The sequence below is a fragment of the Colossoma macropomum genome, unplaced genomic scaffold (assembly GCF_904425465.1).
Source record: "Colossoma macropomum unplaced genomic scaffold, Colossoma_macropomum, whole genome shotgun sequence".
Taxonomy (NCBI): domain Eukaryota; kingdom Metazoa; phylum Chordata; class Actinopteri; order Characiformes; family Serrasalmidae; genus Colossoma; species Colossoma macropomum.
Genome location: NW_023495901.1, coordinates 140,051 through 151,639, shown reverse-complemented (window position 1 = coordinate 151,639; position 11,589 = coordinate 140,051).

Here is an 11,589-nt window from a genome sequence, read left to right as displayed (position 1 = left end):
AGGAAACCACCAACCACCTGTTCTGTTACATCAGCTAACAGATGCCTGCGCTAGCTAGTGATGGGGGGGGGGAGGGCCATTTTCTATCTATAACAACAATAATAATAATAATAATAATAACAACAATTTTTATTTATGTAGCACTTTTCATGCTGGTGGCAGCTCAACAGACAGGTGATAAAACATAGTAATACAAGTACTAATTTAGAATCAGAAGAAAATGACACACATCAAATTAGAAGATAAATACCATAAGATGTAGAGCTTTAATTAATGCTAAGTTAAAGAGATGTTTTAGATGCTTTTTAAAAGTGATCACTGAAGTTGACTGTCTAATAAAAGGTGGAATTGAGTTCCACAGTTTAGAAGCATAATAACTAAAAGAGTTTCTCTGTGTTTTCTGTATTTTACAGAAAGTATTTGTAGAAGATCACTATCTGCAGATCTAAGATTTCATGCTGGAACATAAACAGATAGACACTCTGTGATGTAAGCAGTGCTTTAAGGTCATTTAGAGCTTTAAAAACTAGTAGCTACTTTAAAATCTGTCCTGAATAATACAGGTAGCCAGTGCAGTTCTTTTAAATGGGAATGATATGATCCCTCTTTGTTGTTTTTGTTAGGATGCACGCTGCTGCATTTTGTATCGAACAGCAGTTTGTGCTGTTTGTGTAGAGAAAAATAAAACAGGTTGAATTCCCTTGTTTGGCGTGGACTTTGATTCAAATTTGTTCCCACCAGCATTAAACTCAACAGTGCTCACTTAGAATTGGCCAATGATTTTGTGGGACCTCCATTAATTTCTCTAGTTTGGACCTGAATATGGGTGGAGTAATCACATGTCAAAATGGATGTGTATAAGTCAGCGCTCCATTCAGTTTAGAGAGCAGAGGTTTTAAATTTTATCTAAACATTAACTCAAGAAAGTGGTGGGTCATCACCACCATGGTTCTGGTGACCCTGATAGGGAATGTAGTGCAGTCCAGTTAAGAAACAATCACTGACATACCATCCCTGCACTGATAGTGTTCCACTGGTAGCAGCACTGGTAGCATTCCATTAGAATGTGAGCTTTTGAAATATTAGAACAATTTAATGAAAGCATTTAAGTGCTGAGAGCCTGCTGACCAATGTCATGTAAATCAAAATAAGTATTTATTCAGCAACATAACAAGTTATAGGAACACATTTGATGATAAATGGCAGCCATGTATTTGTTCATAATGCTAGTCACATTTCTATACATTGCAGTTTGCAATACTATGTTCCTTTATATAATGCAGCCCCATAGAAATGTTGTCATTTTATAGTTAGGACGTACTGGCCACAATAAGTTATGGTAACACTTTATTTGGAGTGGTCCTTTGTAGATGTTTAATAAACTCTTAACCGATAATCAGTAACACATCAACAACATATCAGTGAAGTAGCAGTAGTGCAGCATCTGCATACACTGAAGTAAATATCTTGTAGATGTTCTGTTGATACATTATTTACATTAAATAGATATATTGTTAATATGTTACATCCATTATGCAAAAGCTAACCTTACTCACCTTACCCCAAACCTAACCCTCATCCTGGCCCTAATACTAATCCCAACATTATCCTTAGTCCAAAACCTAATCCTAACCATCATATGTGTTAGACATGTTACTGAGAGTCTGTTGATTGTTTGTTGTTTGATCTAAAAAGACACTTAAAATAAAGTGTGACCTAAGTTATTCTTGATATCATACACATCATACATGTTCTTCTTTGACATATAGTTGAATATAGAAGTTTGTGTGTCCCTGGAAACATTGCGTGTTTTATTGATTGGTTAAAATAAACTAAATGAACATCCACTACAGAAATCACATTTCTGCACATTTTACTGTAAAATTACTGTTTATTTGTTGGATTTAACATACAAAAATTATCAACAAAATATGCCATTTGGCCAAGGGTACTTGAACCTTTGTCTTCAAGTGTATACTTAGACTTACAAGGACAGTTACAGCTAAATACAAAAGCAACAGATTTGAGATAAAAAATAAACGTGTAGTAGATTGAAAACGGAGAGTCAGAAAAGAACAGTCCAATGCATCCATCGTAGGCCAGACACTATATGGCATCTCATTAATTGTAAAAGATGATGATTTTACTATGAAATTCTGAAAAGATATCTATTTTTATTTATTTATTTTTTATTTATTTATTTATTTATTTTTTGCAGAGACCAGCAGATTTATAGAAGCATTACTGTTGATTCTACAGGTGTGCATTTCTAATCTTGGATGTTTTTGTATTATTCGTGAGTTTAAGAAATTTCAGAGAGTTCTTGTGTATGATAACATATGGTTATGATATATGGTTATGATATGGTGCTAAATGTATTTGGATGTATTTACATAATAATAAACTGTATTTCACATAATTACATTTGATCAAGTTCAGAGTTCACTATGTAGTATGTGCTTAACTTTATATCCTATTTGAGAACAATGCAGTAAAGTGCATAGCAGAGTTATGAAATACCTCATCATCCTTTTTACTAAACAGAGAAATGAATCAATTTAAGCTGTACATGATGATGTATTTATGATGTTGGATGAAATGGTTTGGAGAGCAGATAAGTTATCTTGTAGTTTTCAAGAACTGTTCTGGGTGGCATTTGTATTAATTGACGCCTCAGTAATAATCTCCTAATAAACACAAACATGTATGTAATTACTAAGTAACTAAACAGTTACCCAATTTAAGAAAGCTTTTAGTTCTCCTTTTTTATTACTATCTTACTAAGCATCGTTAAATCTGTGCAAAGCAGTTCAAAATTATGATCCTACAGTAAGAAACACAAGGTACAAGATTTAAAAGTTCTGGGAAAGAACTGAATAATCTGCAATGTATAACATGCTGCTTCTGCTTTAGGCTTGTGGGAGAGTGAGGAAACATCAAAACACATTGTGATTTATTACATAAATTATATAATGAATTAGTAGCAGTAATTTTTTTCTAATTGTGGTGCTGGATGACACTGCATAGCATAAACACTTTCTATGATTTCTCTGTTCACATCCAATTGAATGATCATTGACTGATCAGATACATGTTAAAGCATGGATAATAATCTAATGCATTGTAGTGGACAGTGGTGACCAATAAATTATTCAGTTCTCTAAGAGAAAGGTGCTTTTAGTTACTCACTTCACACCACATCTTAAGTTTTCTGTGTTATGTTCTAGAAGGCTCTCTAATGCTCACTATTTATTTATTGGATCTGGTAACCGCTGGTAGAAGGATTTGCCTCAAGATTAAGTGTTTTATTCCAGTAAGAGACACATGAACATGAACTGTTGACACAGGCAATCATACTTGATGTTGGCACCACCTGATCTTCTCCACAAAGTTTCCACAGACTATTGTTAATTAGATGAAATGTCTATTGTAAAACAAGCAGTTTTTGTCTGTCATAAACAAAGGTGCTGGCAAAAGTAGTTACAGACAAACACACAATTACTAAAAAAACTAAAACAAGTGAAGGGAGCTTGCAACACAGCAGCCATATGTGGCACCATATTGGAGACATACTGTTCCAAGTGTAACGAACATGTTCCAAGTTTTCTCACCAGTTAAAGCCATTATGGTATGTTATGAGTTTCACCCTTTTAAAAGCCAACATATCATGAATACAGTTGCACATAACAGTTATCAAAATATTTAAATCAATATATATATATATATATATATATATATATATATATATATATATATATATATATATATATTATTGACTTATTAGATCTAAATATGTATCTATATTAGTATAAACATTAGGCAATTAATGCTTAATTATTATACATTATTGTTAAATGGTTAATGTACAGTTTTGTAAACACAATCATAATTTTTAATCAAATATATAGTATTACTTAGTACACTGGCATTTACAATGATTTTTACATACAAGCACAAGTGGAGGTTAGGGTAGGGCAGCATAATTAAAATGGTATCATACTGGTATGGTGTTACAGGCAACTCCACAATTAGTGGCACTCTTTGTAAGGATTAAAAAAACAATATTCAGTCTCACACTGAAAATATGAAAGAAATCAAATTTTCAATTAACATGAATTTAGTCTAAGAAAACAAAACCCTGTTTTTTCTTCTTTTTTTTTTTTCAATAAAGCCGTTCGAATGATGGAATGTTAACAGGCTAACTTTTGAGGTGTTTCATCTTTCTCAGTAGAGAAAGTTGAATGGTGCACCTCCACTCCTGTGTAAGCTAAACCTTCCTGCAGGTCCTTTGCTGTCATAGGGGAATGTGCTGTGCTTTCTTGGCCAATATGTAAACAGTATGTCTGGGAGTTTTCTTGGTCCTTTAGATCTTACCTTGACTTCCACAGTTCCACTTACCTGCCATTTCTTAATGGTATTTCAGCCAGCTGGATTTGATATTGTAGTCTTGGTGCAGAAGAAGACCTGGAGTCTGCCATTTTTTCTTCAGCAAAATTGAAACAGAGAGGGAACTACTCACACATGGCGGAATTGGGGAAGGTCACTGACAGAAAAGATTCATTCCAAGAAAATGAACACTTGAAGAATGCTAATTAAGCTGAAAAGGACTTAAAAACCAAAAAAGACATAACACCTATTACAACTTATCAACATTAACAACATGCATTGAAACTAAACAAGACTGTGTAGAGACACACAACGTTCAGAGATTCCTCTATGTACTTCTCTCTGTTCTGCCAACTGACCCAAAGTCCTAAGTCTGGTGGCAGCTCAACAATATCTTATTATAGACTTCTCCTGCTTTGAATGCATCTATTAGCTTCATTTCATTCAGATTGTCAGCCAGCTGCTTAGAAGAAATCATGATTGGTGAGTGCTACCACAATGTTCAATAGAAGGCAGCTTTGTAAATGTTTAAATGAACGCATTGACATATTTAAATTTACTACTCATTGTGTTAGTGGTGTGTGTAATAATTTTTATTAAAGAGTTTTTTTTCTGAGCAAATAAACAATTAATATCCAATTAAATATCTTTTTTAATATAATTTTTCCAGAAATCTAAAACTTTTGCACAGTACCGAAAATAGTAGTTTAAGTGAATGTGAACCTATTTTAGCATTGGATGTTTTTCAGCATTAGGCACCTTTTAAGAAATATCTAAACAAGTACATGCAGTGACCCAAGAAGGCAAGGCGGCATTGTGTAATGTAATTATTAGTATCAAAAGTTCCTGAAAGAACTGGACCTCAAGAACAATAACCTGCAGGATTCAGGAGTGGAGTTGCTCTCTGCTTCACATTGTAAACTGGTGACATTCAGGTCAGCTTAATGTCAATTCTTTGTGGAATATAACTGAAAATACTTCTAACTAAGGCTAACATTTGCAGTGTTTCATCTTGGCTATTTTTTTCTATGAGTAAAACCAGTAAGCGTTCCCCCTTCTGGATATCTTCAGGTAATAAAATTCTTATAGCAATCATCAAGCCTTAACAATTAAAAGCATATCTATTTAGGCTTACATAGGTACTTTATACATTAATCAATTGCATAAATCTGCACCCCCACAAAACTACTGTCAAGTACAGCAATGATGAAGACATGTTGATTCTGAACAAATATAACTGACTTACCTTCTCCAATGTCCATAGATATATTTAATTTATTTAAGTCATTATCCAGTCCCAAAGAACATGTACACAAATTGATTAGTATAACAAAGATGTTATATATTAGTTTTTGGAAGGTTTTTGGCATGTTTTTAAAAAATTAAAAAGTACTACACATGGTTGAATTTAAGCCAAGTGAACCTAGTTTAGCAGTGGATGTTCCCAAGCATTAGATGTATATTTTGCAAAATATGTAAACAAGTACATCCAGCGATCCAAGAAGGCAAGGTGGCATTTTCCATTTTAAATATTACTATTAAAAATTCCTGAAGGAACTGGACCTCAGTAAAAATGATGTGCAGGATTCAGGAGTGGAGCTGTTCTCTGCTGGACTGAATAGTTCACAGTGTAAATTAGAAACAGGTCAACTTAATGTTAATTCATTGTGGAATAAAACTGAAAATATGGCATGGAAATTTTTTTTACATTTATTGTATTGATCGTATTGTGACAACAAGTACATCCAGTGACCCAAGAAGAAAGGTGGCATTTTTTTTATTGTATTAGTATTACAAATTCCTGAAAGAATTGGACCTTGGTAATAATGACCTGCAGGAGTGGAGCAGCTCTCTGCTGGACTGAAGAATGTGCTGGACATTGTAAACTGGAGCACAACCAAATGTAATTGTCGTAATTATCATAAGGGTGCTTATCATTCAGGATTTGATTTCCTTTCTCTGGCATCATCATTGAGGCCATGGTGATAATGTGAAATCAGTCTGACTCCACCAAGCACAGAGTTAATGGACAAATAAATCAGGAAGTTCTTTATACACAAAGATGAAACACTTATATTGTTAAAAATTATATTTAGTTTAATTTTACCCAGAATTTAAGAGGTTTTAAATTCTGATCCAAGTGTGATGAACCTATCCTGTCTTCTGCCCAATGACAGCTGGGATAGGCTCCAGCACCCCACCACGACCCAGAAGGATAAGTGGTTTAGATGATTTGTGTGTGTGTGTGTGTGTGTGTATGTGTGTGTGTGTGTGTGTGTGTGTGTGTAATGAACACGGTAGCTTTCTTTTCAGTTAAAGCCATTATGGTTTTTTCTGATTTTCACCATTTTAAAAGCTAACGTCACGACTACATGTGGCATTGTTTTACTCCTTTGCTATTATGGTACCAATCCTTTTGTACATTGCATTTCATTAAACAGTGTTCACTTTTATATTTTAAAAATATCTAATATCAAACAACACTTTCCAACTGCGCAAGCATAATTGTGTAAAATGAGAAGCAAGACGTGTTACTAAAATTTGCAGCCCACCTGTTAGAGTGAAGGAATTTAAATGTTTGTAACAACAAGCTGAAATTAAAAAAGCAGAGCACAAACCACTAGAAAAGTAAAGACTTTGCAAAGTATCAAATGCACAAAAAAGTCATTTAGTTCACCTGGCAAAGATTTAGCACAGTCCAAGCCTACAAATTTTTCAGCCCAAAACTAAAAAATCCCCAAATTTTCTTGAGAGATTTATTCAAAAAGGAGTGTTCAGACAAAATCTATTTTTGTAATGCTGGAGAAAAATAATAAATCACTCTTCAAATTGTTAAATGATTAAAAATTTAAAGGAACATAAAAAATAAATGGAAAATAAAATGAGTAAATTAATCAAATGTCTAAATGAATGAAAATTAATCCAATGAAATGAAACCAAATCATATCTGGAGAGCTAAAGGTTCACAGTCGCTTTTAAAGCTTACTTGTTGTTTACTGAAGGTCATGTCTTGATCATGGAGCAGTATGTTTTATAACGCTATACTACCCAAACCGTATTAAATATATACCCAGAAAAATGTTTAAATATGTGACTAAATGAGTACTGTTGAACTTAATTAACATTCAATTTATGATGTGTAGCTTAATGCAACGAACACATGGAAGTAAAATATAACTTAAGCATTGGATTGATTTACTTCATAAAGCTAAATCATTCAATGTGTTGATCTATTTAAGTATTTTGATTACCTGATACTCATTACATATCGCTATGCTATAGCCAACTCACACAAACTCTGTGTCTGTGCATAGTAAGTTAATAGAAGATAGGAGGAGAGAGAAGCAATTAAGCAGTGCTGAAGTATGAAAAGGAGAAGAGAAAAGGAGAGAAATAAGAAATACAGGAATGCTGGAGTATGATAAAGAAAAGAAAACATGAAAGATAGAAAAAATAAAGGAATTCTGAAGTATGATGAGAAGAGGCGAGGAAAGAAAGAAGCAATAAAGGGGGGGGTGAAATTTAAATAAACAGAAGAGACGAGGACAGAAAAAAAATAAGCAGTGAAGTATGATAAAGGGAAGAGAGGAAGAAACATCTGAAAGGTGCAATGTGTAAGATTTAGTGGCTACTAGCAGTGAGTTTGCAGATTGCAACCAACTGAATCACCCTCCCTCACCCCTCCCTTTCTATGCATGCAGTAGTGCCTATGATGGCCATCAAGGTATTTGCCATCGCTTGTCTTTCATTTTGCTTCTTCATTTTTATGCTTCTTTGAAGATGATGATTCACACTCTCTTTGCTCTTTCTTGTGCTAAATAACAAGTTTAATGCTCCATTTGTTAAAATTTCATTTCTCAAACTTCTCACAACAAAAAATATTTAGCCAGCACCAACAACTGCTTACAACCGGTGCTACAGTGCCACCAAATTTAAGCTGCCACTTCAACATAAAAACGTGAAAGGCGCCCTCTAGAGCCAATGTTTGGTTTGTCCACTCTTGGCTACTGTAGAAACATGGTGGCACAACACGGCAGCCTCTGTTTGAAAAGGAACTGCTCTCTATATAGATATAATGTGTTCATTCTGTTCTATCGAAAACACAATGATTCATAGTTACAGGTGATTATACACTTATGAAAACATAGTTTTGTATACAATATTACGTTTCTGCTAACAGATGCTCCTAAATCTTGCACACTGCACCTTTAACACAAGCACAGCCATTCAATCCAAAGGTGCTATGACATCATTAACTGTGGCAGTAGTTCTTTAAGCTGTGTCCAAATTTCACCATACAATCCATAAGAAAAATCTTTGCCCTGAAAATTTCTACAAAATGAAGGTCAAACCAAGCTGTAATGATTAAAGAAAAGGAGTGAGGAGGAGAAGAAAGAAAGAAAGAAAGAAAGAAAGAAAGAAAGAAAGAAAGAAAGACTAAGGATGGCAGTACAGTGCTCACATTGCAAGTTCTGTAAGAAGTTGGCTGGTTCTTGTGTATCATAAGCATCATTAACAGCAAACTACTGTCATGAGTCTTTGATGTGAACATCCTTACTTGGTGACCATCACAAGGTCACATTTTCTCTTTTCTTTCATTTTCTTTTACTCATGTGAATAGAATGACTTTCTCAATAAATGTACAATATTTTAGCAATTATACAATACTGTGCAAAACTCCACTCTTCATTTCTACACTGTATTCCCTGATAGTATTGTAGACTCATTAAAATTAATCTATCTGTAATCAAAACTGCAAAATAATTCAATCAGCTTAAAATATTCAAGTACATACAACAAATTCGAGTTTTAATTTCAGTAGGCTCACATTTTTCAAGTAAAACCAGCCACTAAACGCAATATTATTAATTTTATTTTTACGAAGCGTCTGACGTATGACGCTCCTCTTTTGCGATTGGCTAATGCCATGTAATTTGCATACTGTGAATTTTCAGCAAACATGGCGGACGCTATTGCAGACGCAGGGAAAAATCTTAATAGTTTAATATAACGCTGCACTCTAACCCTAACCCTCTCTAAACCTTCATTCTTCATAAATCCATTCTGTTTTTAAAAGATCTACGTAGATTACAATAAGGGATACAGTTGAGTTTCTAAGGAACTGTTTTGAATTGCGCGCGCTTTTTTGAACTGCTGTCCGCGCGCGTGATTAACGGTCAGACCTGGGAGAGACGGAGGAGATGCAGAACCTGCAGAGTGTGCTGCTGCAACTGGATTATCTTAATTCCACACAACTGCTCTTTATTCTGCTGTGGCTGCTCTTCTGCTGCCTAGAACCTTCATTTGGTAAGTTTGGTTTCAGTTCATTTTCAAAGCAAATACCATGCTGCTGTAGTTTTTAGCCTGAGTGCAGTTAAGTGTTGTTGGTGCTAGCTGCTAACGTTTTCAAGAGGAGGGCAGAGTTTGCTTTATCCACACGTTCATTTACAGCCTATAAAGAGCAACTGAACGGTAATTTGAACTTTCTCTTAACTTTACTGAACGTGAGCACATTAGGGGTGTAAAACAGTTTCCTAAATTACAGGGATTTGAGAGTACTAAGTAAAGCTTTGGCTGTGCTTAAATGTGAATTTCCACTCTGCAATAATAGTGAATGTCGGCAAAACAGAACAAGATGTTTAGAAAAGGTAGCTAATTTACTGTCTAAAAACACTGGCGCGAGGGAAGTGTTATGGAATCCAAACTTTAAACCTTTGGTGCATTGTGTTGAACTTAAACTTGAATTACAGCATGTATTTTATGTAGCAGTATTTTTTTTATTATTATTATTACCTTGCAGGCTTAAGTTATTGGTGATAAGAGCACAGATGATGTGAATACAGTTCATAGATGCATTTTTATTTTTTATTAATTGCAAACAATATTGTGATGCTCAGGCAGTGAGTGTTGTGTGATTATCATCATAGATCATATTTGCATTGTCAAAAAGTGATTGATTTGTATTTTTGTGTGCATGAATAGGATGCTACACTGAAGACAGAACGTATGGTCAGTTCCAAAAAGAGCACTGCATAGGTAAGTCTTGATTTATGTAAATGCCCTTTTCCAATCAGAAAATTAAAATTCCCTTCACTCCTTTCTGAAGACAACTTTAGACAGTGTTGTTAAGGCTATGTTTAGTAACTGAAGGTGTTTTGGAAATGTTTTTTGTTTTTTTTTGTCATAAATATCCCATACCTGCCATACATTTTTAAAAGTTGGCTTGTACTTGTACATATTGATTGACTAATGGATTGGAAATGCAGGTTGTGCAATAATGCCTCCTCTGATACTCGTGCACAGTTACTTGGGCATTATCGTTTGCAACATAGCCATTTTTCAAAAGTCAGTCCTTTGCCGTGTCTTTATGGAACATGTATTTGCACATTTCGATCATTCAATGCACTTAAAATTCATGTGTCAAGGTTTCACAAAGAGACAGAAAAAGTAGGGGCAAATCAAGGGAGACAAAGAGTGCAGGTGGTGTATAAATGTTGTTTGTGTGGGTTCAAGCAACCTTTTTCTGAGAAGACACTTTTTGCACATTTAAGAGGGCATTTAAGAACCCATGAAATGGTAGCATGTCCATATAAGAATTGTGCTTATAGTACTAATGTGTACTCATCCTTTAATGCTCACAAAAGCAGAATACATGGTGCCTGTGCTGGTACAGAATTCTTTAATGATGTCTATGCTGATGAAGACACTCTAGGCCTAAATGCTGCTGAATCTTTCGATGAGAATGTAGACCTGTGTGAGGGTTTGAGTCAACCTGAGAATGAAAACTTAGATGTTGACAATGGGCAATGTGACACCAACCAATTAACTGTGCATTTACGTCGCAATTTAGCTTCTCTTTTTTTAAAGATGCAGGCTATTCTTCATGTTTCTGATCTAGCAGCACAGGAGATAGTGGAGCATTTGAGACAAATCTTTCTGTTGTCTAGACCTCTTCTGAAACAGAATATAAGTGAGGTGTTACAGAAACATTGCACTACTGTAAGTGATGCAGTTCTTGATGAGGTTGTTAGTGTTGTCCTAAACAGTAATATTTTTGTCAGTGCAACAACTGCAGGTGGAGAATTATCCTCCAATAAGAGAAGAAAATCATTTACAGTATATCATAGAGCCTGGACACACTGCAGTGTATGTCCCTATACTTCCAATGATTCAGGAGCTGTTCAGGCATACTGATGTACATGA